The following is a 15,581-nucleotide window of genomic DNA, read 5'->3' as shown; positions in this document are numbered from 1 at the left end:
GATAATAATGATGGTTATAATAATAATAATAATAATAATATTATTATTATTATAATCATTATTATCATTATCATCATCATCATTATTATTATTATTATTATTACTATTATTATTATTATAATCATTATCATCATCATTATTATTATTATTATTATTACTATTATTATTATTATAATCATTATCATCATCATCATTATTATTATTATTATTACTATTATTATTATTATAATCATTATCATCATCATCATCATTATTATTATTATTATTATTATTATGCTCCTAACTGCAGGTCACTGTGCTTCATTAATACATTAAATTTGAAAATCCTCTCCACTTCATCTGAATGTGCATTTTATTTTTATTTGAAGAATCAAATCAGAATCTAATCTATTCTCTCGATCATGAAGTGTGTGTGTGTGTGTGTGTGTGTGTCATCATCAGTCACTGCATTTAAAACTGCATTCACTCAAAAACAAGTTTATCTGGACTCATCAGAGACCTGTGTGTATCATTTCTCAGCATTTATCAGAGATCATAAAGCTGGACATCAGGCTGGTGTGAGTTAGTCTCATCACGTGACCTTTCCCTTTTAATAAACACATTTTGTCTTCCACACTTAACACATCAGATAACATCAGGTCCACTCTGAGAATCTGGTGAAAATCTTTATTGATCCTGTTACACCTCATGATTTCTCCTTTCATTTACAAAATCTGAGAAGAAACAGATAAAAACACAAACTCCATCCTTTCTGTCTGTGGGGCTCCTCCAGAGTGCCGCGTTTATAAAGATAAATATTAATAATTTAATCGGGCAACACTTCATATCCTCTACACACTCCACACATTCCCAAGAACATCAGCAATTCTGCCTTTAAACAATCCGGAGCCTGTGTCCGGTGTAAGACCCCGGCTGCCCCCTGCAGGTCGCACTGAGAAACTACACCCGAGTGATTTACACGGGGATTCGACTGGTCAGAAAAATAAAAACAACATCTGTAATTTATATTTATAAAGAAGAGACACACTCTGTGATTCAATGTGAATCAGAATCTAACTGTTCAGTGTGTTTCCTATTAAACATTGTACAGAACACCCACACACACACACTTCCAGACCATAAAGAACACACTGCACAGTTTTGGTGTTCCTGGTGTACAACGCGCACAGCTCAGAGCCATGTAGCAGGATTAGCTCATCAGCTAGCTCGCTAACACTAACAGTACACAAACACCTGCTGATCTGTGCGCTAATCTTTTACTGTTTTAAAGTTCATATTATTTTACTACACACTGTTTTATCTTACTAGTGTCTTCTGTTAAGCAAAGAGAAATTATTTTAAAACAATTAGGCAGAGAATAGAATACAGCTTTCTGTAGATCTTATACAAAAACTCAGGAGAAAAAAAACCACCTGAAAGCGTGTGAACACCTGAATGAAATCAGTCCATGATCACACCAATCACCATCACCATCAGCTTCAGCTCTCAGCCTTATTCTTCCTGCTGAACAGCCTGGACATGGACGATCGTTTCTTCTTCTCTTTCTTGATGTCTGTTAGCGGGAAGAGAAGGAAGTTTATTTTAAAAAGTAAATCTCTAAAATAAAAACTCCTCACCTGGAACTCTTAAAACTGTAATAATAAACGTGCCTGATCCTCACAGTACAGAGGTTTATATTTCACAGTGTTTTATTTTCATCTTCCTCAGACTTCTTCAGCGTGACCGGATTTGTGCTTTTATAGTAAAAATATCACATTAAAGTGATTTTCTATCCGTGTCTGATTTTCTTCTGTGTGAATTCCCACAGATTTATGAGCTGGAGCGTGTATAAAGATGAGTGAGTGGTGTGTACAGGAAGCTGTGAGGGATGAGGAACTGACCATTCGCCCGGCTCACACTCCCAAATCGCCACAGGAACTTTCACATGAAAGGAAAATTTCATCCGAGAAGCAAAAACAGCTTTTAACACTTTTTTACAATCATGAATTGCAAATGGCGGTGACTTTTTGCCCGCGTTTCTGGGACGGCTTTAATTGTCTGGGTGAATCGGTCAGCCGGTGTGGAGCGATCTCCCGGAGTTTCCATTAGCGGTCATTAAATCAAAATGGAAGGCGGAACTTCCCGAGTTATTCACATTTTGGCCTTTATAAAAACACTGAATAATAAACACCAATTAGAGAGAAGTCACACGCTGGCTGGTGGAGGCGGAGAGACACTGCTTCCTCTAAAGAAACTTCGGGATTGATTTCATTATTTAGTTTTAGGTTTTTTTTTTTTTTTTTTTTTTACTATTTTTTTAACCAACTTTCAGTTTCAAAACAAACCTGGAGCACTGGAGCACTGCGATCTGACACTTTAATGCAAATCATCTGCAGACTAAAAGGTTTGGGAATGAAAATGCGACTGTAATTATCACTAATCACAACAACCTGCCTTTACAGAGGAACAAAAAAAACAAAACAAATTCTGAAACAAAATCCAGTGTTTTATTTCCTCCTGGAGATCAGGTTTACACAGAAATAAAGCCTGGAGATATTTTCATCAGCACTCTGCACTCAGGGTTATCATCATCTACAACTCCACTACAACTCTAATACAACTCTAATACAACTATAATACAACTCCACTACAACTCTAATACAACTCCACTACAACTCTAATACAACTATAATACAACTCAACTACAACTATAATACAACTCAACTACAACTATAATACAACTACAACTATAATACAACTCCACTACAACTCCACTATAACTATAATACAACTCCACTACAACTCTAATACAACTCAACTACAACTATAATACAACTATAACTATAATACAACTACAACTATAATACAACTCAACTACAACTATAATACAACTCAACTACAACTCCACTACAACTATAATACAACTCAACTACAACTCCACTACAACTATAATACAACTCTAATACAACTCCACTACAACTCTAATACAACTCCACTACAACTCTAATACAACTATAATACAACTCAACTACAACTATAATACAACTCAACTACAACTATAATACAACTCAACTACAACTATAATACAACTATAACTAATACAACTACAACTATAATACAACTCAACTACAACTCCACTACAACTATAATACAACTATAATACAACTCAACTACAACTATAATACAACTCAACTACAACTATAATACAACTCAACTACAACTATAATACAACTATAACTAATACAACTACAACTATAATACAACTCAACTACAACTCCACTACAACTATAATACAACTATAATACAACTCAACTACAACTATAATACAACTCAACTACAACTCAACTACAACTATAATACAACTATAATACAACTCAACTACAACTATAATACAACTCAACTACAACTCAACTACAACTATAATACAACTCAACTACAACTCCACTACAACTATAATACAACTCAAATACAACTATAATACAATTCCACTACAACTATAATACAACTCAACTACAACTATAATACAACTATAACTAATACAACTACAACTATAATACAACTATAACTACAACTCCAACTACAACTATAATACAACTCAACTACAACTCCACTACAACTATAATACAACTCAAACTACAACTATAATACAACTCCACTACAACTATAATACAACTCAACTACAACTATAATACAACTCAACTACAACTCCACTACAACTATAATACAACTCAACTACAACTCCACTACAACTATAATACAATTCCACTACAACTATAATACAACTCAACTACAACTCCACTACAACTATAATACAACTCCACTACAACTATAATACAACTCAACTACAACTATAATACAACTCCACTACAACTATAATACAACTATAATACAATTCCACTACAACTATAATACAACTCAACTACAACTATAATACAACTCAACTACAACTCCACTACAACTATAATACAATTCCACTACAACTATAATACAACTCAACTACAACTCCACTACAACTATAATACAACTCAACTACAACTCAACTACAACTATAATACAACTCAACTACAACTATAATACAACTCAACTACAACTCAACTACAACTATAATACAACTCAACTACAACTCCACTACAACTATAATACAACTCAAATACAACTATAATACAACTCAACTACAACTATAATACAACTCAACTACAACTCAACTACAACTATAATACAACTCAACTACAACTCCACTACAACTATAATACAACTCAAATACAACTATAATACAATTCCACTACAACTATAATACAACTCAACTACAACTCAACTACAACTATAATACAACTCAACTACAACTATAATACAACTCAACTACAACTCAACTACAACTATAATACAACTCAACTACAACTCCACTACAACTATAATACAATTCCACTACAACTATAATACAACTCAACTACAACTATAATACAACTCAACTACAACTATAATACAACTCAACTACAACTATAATACAACTCAACTACAACTCCACTACAACTATAATACAATTCCACTACAACTATAATACAACTCAACTACAACTCCACTACAACTATAATACAACTCAACTACAACTCCACTACAACTATAATACAACTGAACTACAACTCCACTACAACTATAATACAACTCCACTACAACTATAATACAACTCCACTACAACTATAATACAACTCAACTACAACTATAATACAACTCTAATACAACTCAACTACAACTATAATACAACTCCACTACAACTCTAATACAACTCCACTACAACTCTAATACAACTATAATACAATTCCACTACAACTATAATACAACTCAACTACAACTATAATACAACTCAACTACAACTCCACTACAACTATAATACAATTCCACTACAACTATAATACAACTCAACTACAACTCCACTACAACTATAATACAACTCAACTACAACTCCACTACAACTATAATACAACTCCACTACAACTATAATACAACTCCACTACAACTATAATACAACTCAACTACAACTATAATACAACTCAACTACAACTCAACTACAACTATAATACAACTCAACTACAACTCCACTACAACTATAATACAACTCAACTACAACTCCACTACAACTATAATACAACTCCACTACAACTATAATACAACTCAACTACAACTCCACTACAACTATAATACAACTCAACTACAACTCGACTACAACTATAATACAATTCCACTACAACTATAATACAACTCAACTACAACTCCACTACAACTATAATACAACTCCACTACAACTCTAATACAACTCCACTACAACTATAATACAACTCAACTACAACTATAATACAACTCAACTACAACTCCACTACAACTATAATACAACTCAACTACAACTCCACTACAACTATAATACAACTCAACTACAACTATAATACAACTATAACTATAATACAACTCAACTACAACTATAATACAACTCAACTACAACTCCACTACAACTATAATACAACTCAACTACAACTCCACTACAACTATAATACAACTCCACTATAACTGTAATACAACTCCACTATAACTCCACTACAACTATAATACAACTCCACTACAACTATAATACAACTCCACTACAACTATAATACAACTCCACTACAACTATAATACAACTGAACTACAACTCCACTACAACTATAATACAACTCCACTACAACTATAATACAACTCCACTACAACTATAATACAACTCCACTACAACTATAATACAACTATAATACAACTCCACTACAACTATAATACAACTCCACTACAACTGTAATACAACTCCACTACAACTATAATACAACTCCACTACAACTGTAATACAACTCCACTACAACTGTAATACAACTCCACTACAACTATAATACAACTCCACTACAACTGTAATACAACTCCACTACAACTGTAATACAACTCCACTACAACTGTAATACAACTCCACTACAACTGTAATACAACTCCACTACACCTCCACTACAACTATAATACAACTCCACTACAACTGTAATACAACTCCACTACAACTGTAATACAACTCCACTACAACTCCACTACAACTGTAATACAACTCCACTACAACTATAATACAACTCCACTACAACTGTAATACAACTCCACTACAACTGTAATACAACTCCACTACAACTGTAATACAACTCCACTACAACTGTAATACAACTCCACTACAACTATAATACAACTCCACTACAACTGTAATACAACTCCACTATAACTCCACTACAACTGTAATACAACTCCACTACAACTATAATACAACTCCACTACAACTATAATACAACTCCACTACAACTGTAATACAACTCCACTACAACTGTAATACAACTCCACTACAACTCCACTACAACTGTAATAATACAACTCCACTACAACTTAATACAACTCCACTAGAACTATAATACAACTCCACTACAACTGTAATACAACTCCACTACAACTGTAATACAACTCCACTACAACTATAATACAACTCCACTACAACTGTAATACAACTCCACTACAACTGTAATACAACTCCACTACAACTATAATACAACTCCACTACAACTGTAATACAACTCCACTACAACTATAATACAACTCCACTACAACTATAATACAACTCCACTACAACTATAATACAACTCCACTACAACTGTAATACAACTCCACTACAACTATAATACAACTCCACTACAACTATAATACAACTCCACTACAACTGTAATACAACTCCACTACAACTATAATACAACTCCACTACAACTATAATACAACTCCACTACAACTGTAATACAACTCCACTACAACTGTAATACAACTCCACTATAACTGTAATACAACTCCACTATAACTGTAATACAACTCCACTACAACTGTAATACAACTCCACTACAACTGTAATACAACTCCACTACAACTGTAATACAACTCCACTACAACTATAATACAACTCCACTACAACTGTAATACAACTCCACTACAACTATAATACAACTCCACTACAACTGTAATACAACTCCACTACAACTATAATACAACTCCACTACAACTATAATACAACTATAATACAACTCCACTACAACTGTAATACAACTCCACTACAACTGTAATACAACTCCGCTACAACTGTAATACAACTCCACTACAACTATAATACAACTCCACTACAACTATAATACAACTATAATACAACTCCACTACAACTGTAATACAACTCCACTACAACTGTAATACAACTCCACTACAACTGTAATACAACTCCGCTACAACTGTAATACAACTCCGCTACAACTGTAATACAACTCCGCTACAACTGTAATACAACTCCGCTACAACTGTAATACAACTCCGCTACAACTGTAATACAACTCCGCTACAACTGTAATACAACTCCGCTACAACTCCACTACAACTATAATACAACTCCACTACAACTGTAATACAACTCCACTACAACTGTAATACAACTCCGCTACAACTGTAATACAACTCCACTACAACTATAATACAACTCCACTACAACTATAATACAACTCCACTACAACTCTAATACAACTCCACTACAACTCTAATACAACTCCACTACAACGGTAATACAACTCCACTACAACGGTAATACAACTCCACTACAACGGTAATACAACTCCACTACAACTGTAATACAACTCCACTACAACTGTAATACAACTCCACTATAACTATAATACAACTCCACTACAACTGTAATACAACTCCACTACAACTGTAATACAACTCCACTACAACTGTAATACAACTCCACTACAACTGTAATACAACTCCACTACAACTGTAATACAACTCCACTAGAACTATAATACAACTCCACTACAACTGTAATACAACTCCACTATAACTCCACTACAACTGTAATACAACTCCACTATAACTATAATACAACTCCACTACAACTGTAATACAACTCCACTACAACTATAATACAACTCCACTATAACTCCACTACAACTGTAATACAACTCCACTACAACTGTAATACAACTCCACTATAACTCCACTACAACTATAATACAACTCCACTACAACTGTAATACAACTCCACTATAACTCCACTACAACTATAATACAACTCCACTACAACTGTAATACAACTCCACTACAACTGTAATACAACTCCACTATAACTCCACTACAACTGTAATACAACTCCACTACAACTGTAATACAACTCCACTATAACTCCACTACAACTATAATACAACTCCACTACAACTGTAATACAACTCCACTACAACTGTAATACAACTCCACTACAACTATAATACAACTCCACTACAACTGTAATACAACTCCACTACAACTGTAATACAACTCCACTACAACTGTAATACAACTCCACTACAACTGTAATACAACTCCACTATAACTGTAATACAACTCCACTACAACTGTAATACAACTCCACTACAACTGTAATACAACTCCACTACAACTGTAATACAACTCCACTACAACTATAATACAACTCCACTACAACTATAATACAACTTCACTACAACTATAATACAACTGAACTACAACTCCACTACAACTATAATACAACTCCACTACAACTATAATACAACTCCACTACAACTATAATACAACTCCACTACAACTATAATACAACTCCACTACAACTATAATACAACTCCACTACAACTATAATACAACTCCACTACAACTCCACTACAACTGTAATACAACTCCACTACAACTGTAATACAACTCCACTACAACTGTAATACAACTCCACTACAACTGTAATACAACTCCACTACACCTCCACTACAACTATAATACAACTTCACTACAACTATAATACAACTCCACTACAACTGTAATACAACTCCACTACAACTATAATACAACTCCACTACAACTATAATACAACTCCACTACAACTATAATACAACTCCACTACAACTGTAATACAACTCCACTACAACTCCACTACAACTGTAATACAACTCCACTACAACTATAATACAACTCCACTACAACTATAATACAACTCCACTACAACTATAATACAACTCCACTACAACTGTAATACAACTCCACTATAACTCCACTACAACTATAATACAACTCCACTAGAACTATAATACAACTCCACTACAACTGTAATACAACTCCACTATAACTCCACTACAACTATAATACAACTCCACTACAACTATAATACAACTCCACTACAACTGTAATACAACTCCACTATAACTCCACTACAACTGTAATACAACTCCACTACAACTGTAATACAACTCCACTACAACTATAATACAACTCCACTATAACTCCACTACAACTGTAATACAACTCCACTACAACTGTAATACAACTCCACTATAACTGTAATACAACTCCACTATAACTCCACTACAACTATAATACAACTCCACTACAACTGTAATACAACTCCACTACAACTGTAATACAACTCCACTACAACTATAATACAACTCCACTACAACTATAATACAACTCCACTACAACTGTAATACAACTCCACTACAACTATAATACAACTCCACTACAACTATAATACAACTCCACTACAACTGTAATACAACTCCACTATAACTGTAATACAACTCCACTATAACTGTAATACAACTCCACTATAACTGTAATACAACTCCACTACAACTGTAATACAACTCCACTACAACTGTAATACAACTCCACTACAACTATAATACAACTCCACTACAACTATAATACAACTCCACTACAACTGTAATACAACTCCACTATAACTGTAATACAACTCCACTATAACTCCACTACAACTATAATACAACTCCACTACAACTGTAATACAACTCCACTACAACTGTAATACAACTCCACTACAACTATAATACAACTCCACTACAACTGTAATACAACTCCACTATAACTGTAATACAACTCCACTATAACTCCACTATAACTCCACTACAACTATAATACAACTCCACTAGAACTATAATACAACTCCACTACAACTGTAATACAACTCCACTACAACTGTAATACAACTCCACTACAACTATAATACAACTCCACTACAACTGTAATACAACTCCACTACAACTGTAATACAACTCCACTACAACTGTAATACAACTCCACTACAACTGTAATACAACTCCACTACAACTATAATACAACTCCACTACAACTGTAATACAACTCCACTACAACTGTAATACAACTCCACTACAACTGTAATACAACTCCACTACAACTGTAATACAACTCCACTACAACTATAATACAACTCCACTACAACTATAATACAACTCCACTACAACTATAATACAACTCCACTACAACTGTAATACAACTCCACTACAACTGTAATACAACTCCACTACAACTGTAATACAACTCCACTACAACTGTAATACAACTCCACTACAACTGTAATACAACTCCACTATAACTGTAATACAACTCCACTATAACTGTAATACAACTCCACTATAACTGTAATACAACTCCACTACAACTATAATACAACTCCACTACAACTATAATACAACTCCACTACAACTGTAATACAACTCCACTACAACTGTAATACAACTCCACTACAACTGTAATACAACTCCACTACAACTGTAATACAACTCCACTATAACTGTAATACAACTCCACTACAACTGTAATACAACTCCACTACAACTGTAATACAACTCCACTACAACTGTAATACAACTCCACTATAACTCCACTACAACTGTAATACAACTCCACTGTGTGAGAACAACTGCAGTGTGTGTGTATGTGTGTGTGTGTGTGTGTATGTGTGTGTGTGTGAACAACTGCAGTGTGTGTGTATGTGTGTGTGTGTGTGTGTATGTGTGTGTGTGTGTGAACAACTGCAGTGTGTGTGTGTGTGTGTGTGTGTGAACAACTGCAGTGTGTGTGTGTGTGTGTGAGAACAACTGCAGTGTGTGTGTGTGTGTGTGTGAGAACAACTGCAGTGTGTGTGTGTGTGAGAACAACTGCAGTGTGTGTGTGTGTGTGTGTGTGTGAACAACTGCAGTGTGTGTGTGTGTGTGAGAACAACTGCAGTGTGTGTGTGTGTGTGTGAGAACAACTGCAGTGTGTGTGTGTGTGTGTGTGTGTGTGTGAGAACAACTGCAGTGTGTGTGTGTGTGTGTGTGTGAGAACAACTGCAGTGTGTGTGTGTGTGTGTGTGTGTGTGTGAGAACAACTGCAGTGTGTGTGTGTGTGTGTGTGTGAGAACAACTGCAGTGTGTGTGTGTGTGTGTGTGTATGAACGACTGCACAGATGATTGATTTTTATTTCTTGTTTTTTTACTCACCAAGATTCTGCATCATTTTATTCAGCTGCTCATCTTCCTCTTCCTCTCTACAGAAACACACAGGAAATGAGTGAAAAAACAGCACAGTGAACTTCCTGTCTGAGGGGACAGAGCGTAAGCTGGACAATCAACAGAACCCATTATCTAACGCGTGTGGAAGGAGTCTCCAGCGTCAGAGCTTCAGAATAAAAAAGAGAAGCTGGTGAAAGACGGACTAATAAACATTCTATTAAATATTAAATATATTCATTACAGGATAAGCAACTAGAAACACACACACACACACTGCAGTCATACACACACACACACTGCAGTCATACACACACACACACTGCAGTCATACACACACACACACTGCAGTCATACACACACACACACTGCAGTCATACACACACACACTGCAGTCATACACACACACACACACTGCAGTCATACACACACACACACACTGCAGTCATACACACACACACACACACACACTGCAGTCATACACACACACACACACACACTGCAGTCATACACACACACACACTGCAGTCATACACACACACACACTGCAGTCATACACACACACACACACACACTGCAGTCATACACACACACACACTGCAGTCATACACACACACACACTGCAGTCATACACACACACACACACTGCAGTCATACACACACACTGCAGTCATACACACACACACACACTGCAGTCATACACACACACACACACACACTGCAGTCATACACACACACACACTGCAGTCATACACACACACACACTGCAGTCATACACACACACACACTGCAGTCATACACACACACACACTGCAGTCATACACACACACACACACTGCAGTCATACACACACACACACACTGCAGTCATACACACACACACACACACACTGCAGTCATACACACACACACACACTGCAGTCATACACACACACACACTGCAGTCGTACACACACACACACACACACTGCAGTCATACACACACACACACACACACACACACCTCAGTCGGTCCTCATCCAGTCCGTCCACGATAGCGTTCCTATCATTAACTATTTCCATCAGTTTGGCCATCAGTTCTTCTTCTCGTTTTTTATCTTGTGAAGTCTTGAAGCGTTCTATACACACACACACACACATTAAAATAAACATGCTTATCATTTCATACTGTTGTATTTAATTGTCAGCACTCTTCCTTCCTCCCTCACTCTGAGTGTGTGTGAGAGAGAGAGAGAGAGACAGATTGAGAGAGAGACAGATTGAGAGAGAGAGAGACAGAGAGAGAGACAGAGAGAGAGAGAGAGAGAGACAGAGAGAGAGAGAGACAGATTGAGAGAGAGATGTTTAATTTATGATAAAACTCTGCAGTCCTTCTTCACTGAAATCTATTATACACTTTCACTCAGTGGAGCTTTCACCACTTATACACTTAACACCTGACACTCAGTGTGAGGAACACTGAAGCCTGGACTGCGTTAATGGCCACTCTGCCCAGTCCACTCTGCCCAGTCCACTCCGCCCGGTCCACTCCGCCCGGTCCACTCTGCCCAGTACACTTTGCCCAGTCCACTCCGCCCAGTCCACTCCGCCCAGTCCACTTCACTCAGTCCATTTTGCTTAGTCTACCCTGCCAAGTCCACTCCGCTCAGTCCACTCTGCCCAGTCCACTCCGCCCAGTGCACTCCGCCCAGTGCACTCTGCCCAGTGCACTCTGCCCAGTGCACTCTGCCCAGTGCACTCTGCCCAGTCCACTTCACTCAGTCCATTTTGCTTAGTCTACCCTGCCAAGTCCACTCCGCTTAGTCCTCTCTGCCCAGTACACTTTGCCCAGTCCACTCCGCTCAGTCCACTCTGCCCAGTCCACTCTTAGTCCACACCGCCCAGTCCACTCCACCCAGTCCACTCCGCCCAGTCCACAGTCCACTCCACTCTGCTTAGTCCACAGTCCACTCTGCCCAGTGCACTCTGCTCTGTCTACAGTCCACTCCGCCCAGTCCACTCTGCTTAGTCCACAGTCCACTTCACCCAGTCCACTCTGCCCAGTCTACAGTCCACCCCCCCCACTCAGTCCACAGTCCACTCTGCCCAGTCCACAGCCCACTTCGCCCAGTCCAATCCACCCCACTCAGTCCACAGTCCACTCTGCCCAGTCCACAGCCCACTTCGCCCAGTCCAATCCACCCCACTTAGTCCACTCTACTTGCTGTGTTTTCAGGAATAATCCACTAACATTTTATTCCCAGTGAGAGACCAGAGAGACTCTAACAGTAGACTGGAATCATTAATGTAGTCTCTGAATAAATCAGTATGTAATTAATTAAACGAGGGACTTATGAAGTGAGTTGGTCAGTAAGCCGTGGAGGCAGTCAGTGTGTCCTTCAGGTCATCAGACAGTGGTCAGTGGGTCAGTCAGCAGGTGAATAATCAGTAAGGAGGTGAGACAGAAGGTCATAAAAATATCAGGAATAAGTACTTAAAACAGTGTGTCGGTCAGTGTGTCGGTCAGTACACAAAATTTTAATCTTTCTATTAATCCGTGATTTGTTACCTGGTTTTTCCATCAATTTGCGAAGTTCTGCCTCAACATTAGGCTGCTCCTCCTCCAGATCCTGAGATCTTCCACTGTCTCACACACACACAGACACACACACACAGACACGCGCACACAGACACGCGCACACAGACACGCGCACACAGACACGCGCACACAGACACGCGCACACAGACACGCGCACACACAGCTGAATTTCTGACCACAGTGTTAGATAGCAGTATTTGTGAAGTTGAGATATTCAGACACTGCAGTGTTCTGTGGATTATCAGACTGATATTTACATGTAGACGAGCTCGGACTCGCGCCGGATGAACACCTGTTTGCTCCGGATCAGATTAAACCAGTCCACCATCAGGTCATTGGTCAACACGTCCTCCTGGTCCTCTGGAAGAGGAAGAAGTTCATTCAGGACGAGGCTTATAAAGCATTGAAGATGGAGAGATGGAGAGATGGAGGGGTAGAGGGATGGAGAGATGGAGAGGTGGAGGGGTGGAGAGATGGAGGGGTAGAGGGATGGAGGGGTAGAGAAATGGAGGGATGGAGAAATGGAGAGATGAAGGGGTGAAGAGGTGGAGGGGTAGAGAGATGGAGGGATGGAAAGGTGAAGGGGTGGAGAGATGGAGGGGTAGAGAGATGAAGGGATGGAGAGGTGGAGGGGTAGAGAGGTGGAGAGATGGAGGAATAGAGGAGTGGAGAGATGGAGGGATGAAGAGATAAAGGGGTGGAGAGGCGGAGGGATGGAGAGGTGGAGAGATGGAGGGGTAGAGAGATGGAGAGATGGAGGGATGGAGAGGTGGAGGGGTAGAGAGATGAAGGGATGGAGAGATGGAGAGATGAAGGGATGGAGAGGTGGAGGGGTAGAGAGATGAAGGGATGGAGAGATGGAGAGATGAAGGGATGGAGAGGTGGAGGGGTAGAGAGATGAAGGGATGGAGAGATGAAGGGATGGAGAGGTGGAGGGGTAGAGAGATGAAGGGATGGAGAGGTGGAGGGGTAGAGAGATGGGGAGATGAAGGGATGGAGAGTTGGAGGGGTAGAGAGATGAAGGGATGGAGAGATGAAGGGATGGAGAGGTGGAGGGGTAGAGAGATGGGGAGATGAAGGGATGGAGAGGTGGAGGGGTAGAGAGATGAAGGGATGGAGAGGTGGAGGGGTGGAGAGATGGAGTGTGAGAGGAGACTGCTGTTTATTAGACCGGGACGGTCAGAAGAGCCGAGCGGTCAGTCGCCGGGGTTCACCTCCACGCTCGTGGTGTCCTGCTTTAATAAACACTCAGCACTCTGACCCTGGAGTCTCAGATCTGCAGCTGGACGTGTGTTTAATTCATTAGACATTAATCCTTCTACTAAATAAACAGGAAGTGCAGCGTCTCCTGCTCTAACATCATAAACAATATCCCGATAAATAAACTTTATTATTTAATAGTTTTGTTGATGTGGAAATGAGAGACCAGTGTGGAGACGCTCGTCTCTCCGACACTCGTCTTCCTCGACTCACCTTCCTCACACTGCCTCAGCTGCTTCTCCAGATCCACTCCTTTCTTCTCCAGATCATCCAGCTTCATCTCAATCTCCTTCAGCTCCTTCAGGATCTCCTCTCTCGGGATGAAGCCCGGCTTCAGCAAAATACAACAGAATGAAAGAAAGAACAAAGAAAAACAAA

The 15,581-nt window shown here is 38.5% G+C and overlaps 1 pseudogene; it reads right to left on the bottom strand.

Annotated features, from left to right (window-relative positions):
* Nucleotides 1-658: 658 nt before the first annotated feature.
* The window catches only part of LOC131347070 (MICAL-like protein 2), a 48,737-nt pseudogene continuing 33,814 nt past the window's right edge, over nucleotides 659-15,581 (bottom strand).

This window comes from Hemibagrus wyckioides, linkage group LG26, assembly GCF_019097595.1.
Source record: "Hemibagrus wyckioides isolate EC202008001 linkage group LG26, SWU_Hwy_1.0, whole genome shotgun sequence".
In the NCBI taxonomy this organism is placed as follows: domain Eukaryota; kingdom Metazoa; phylum Chordata; class Actinopteri; order Siluriformes; family Bagridae; genus Hemibagrus; species Hemibagrus wyckioides.
This window is presented reverse-complemented; position numbering and strand designations above follow the sequence as displayed.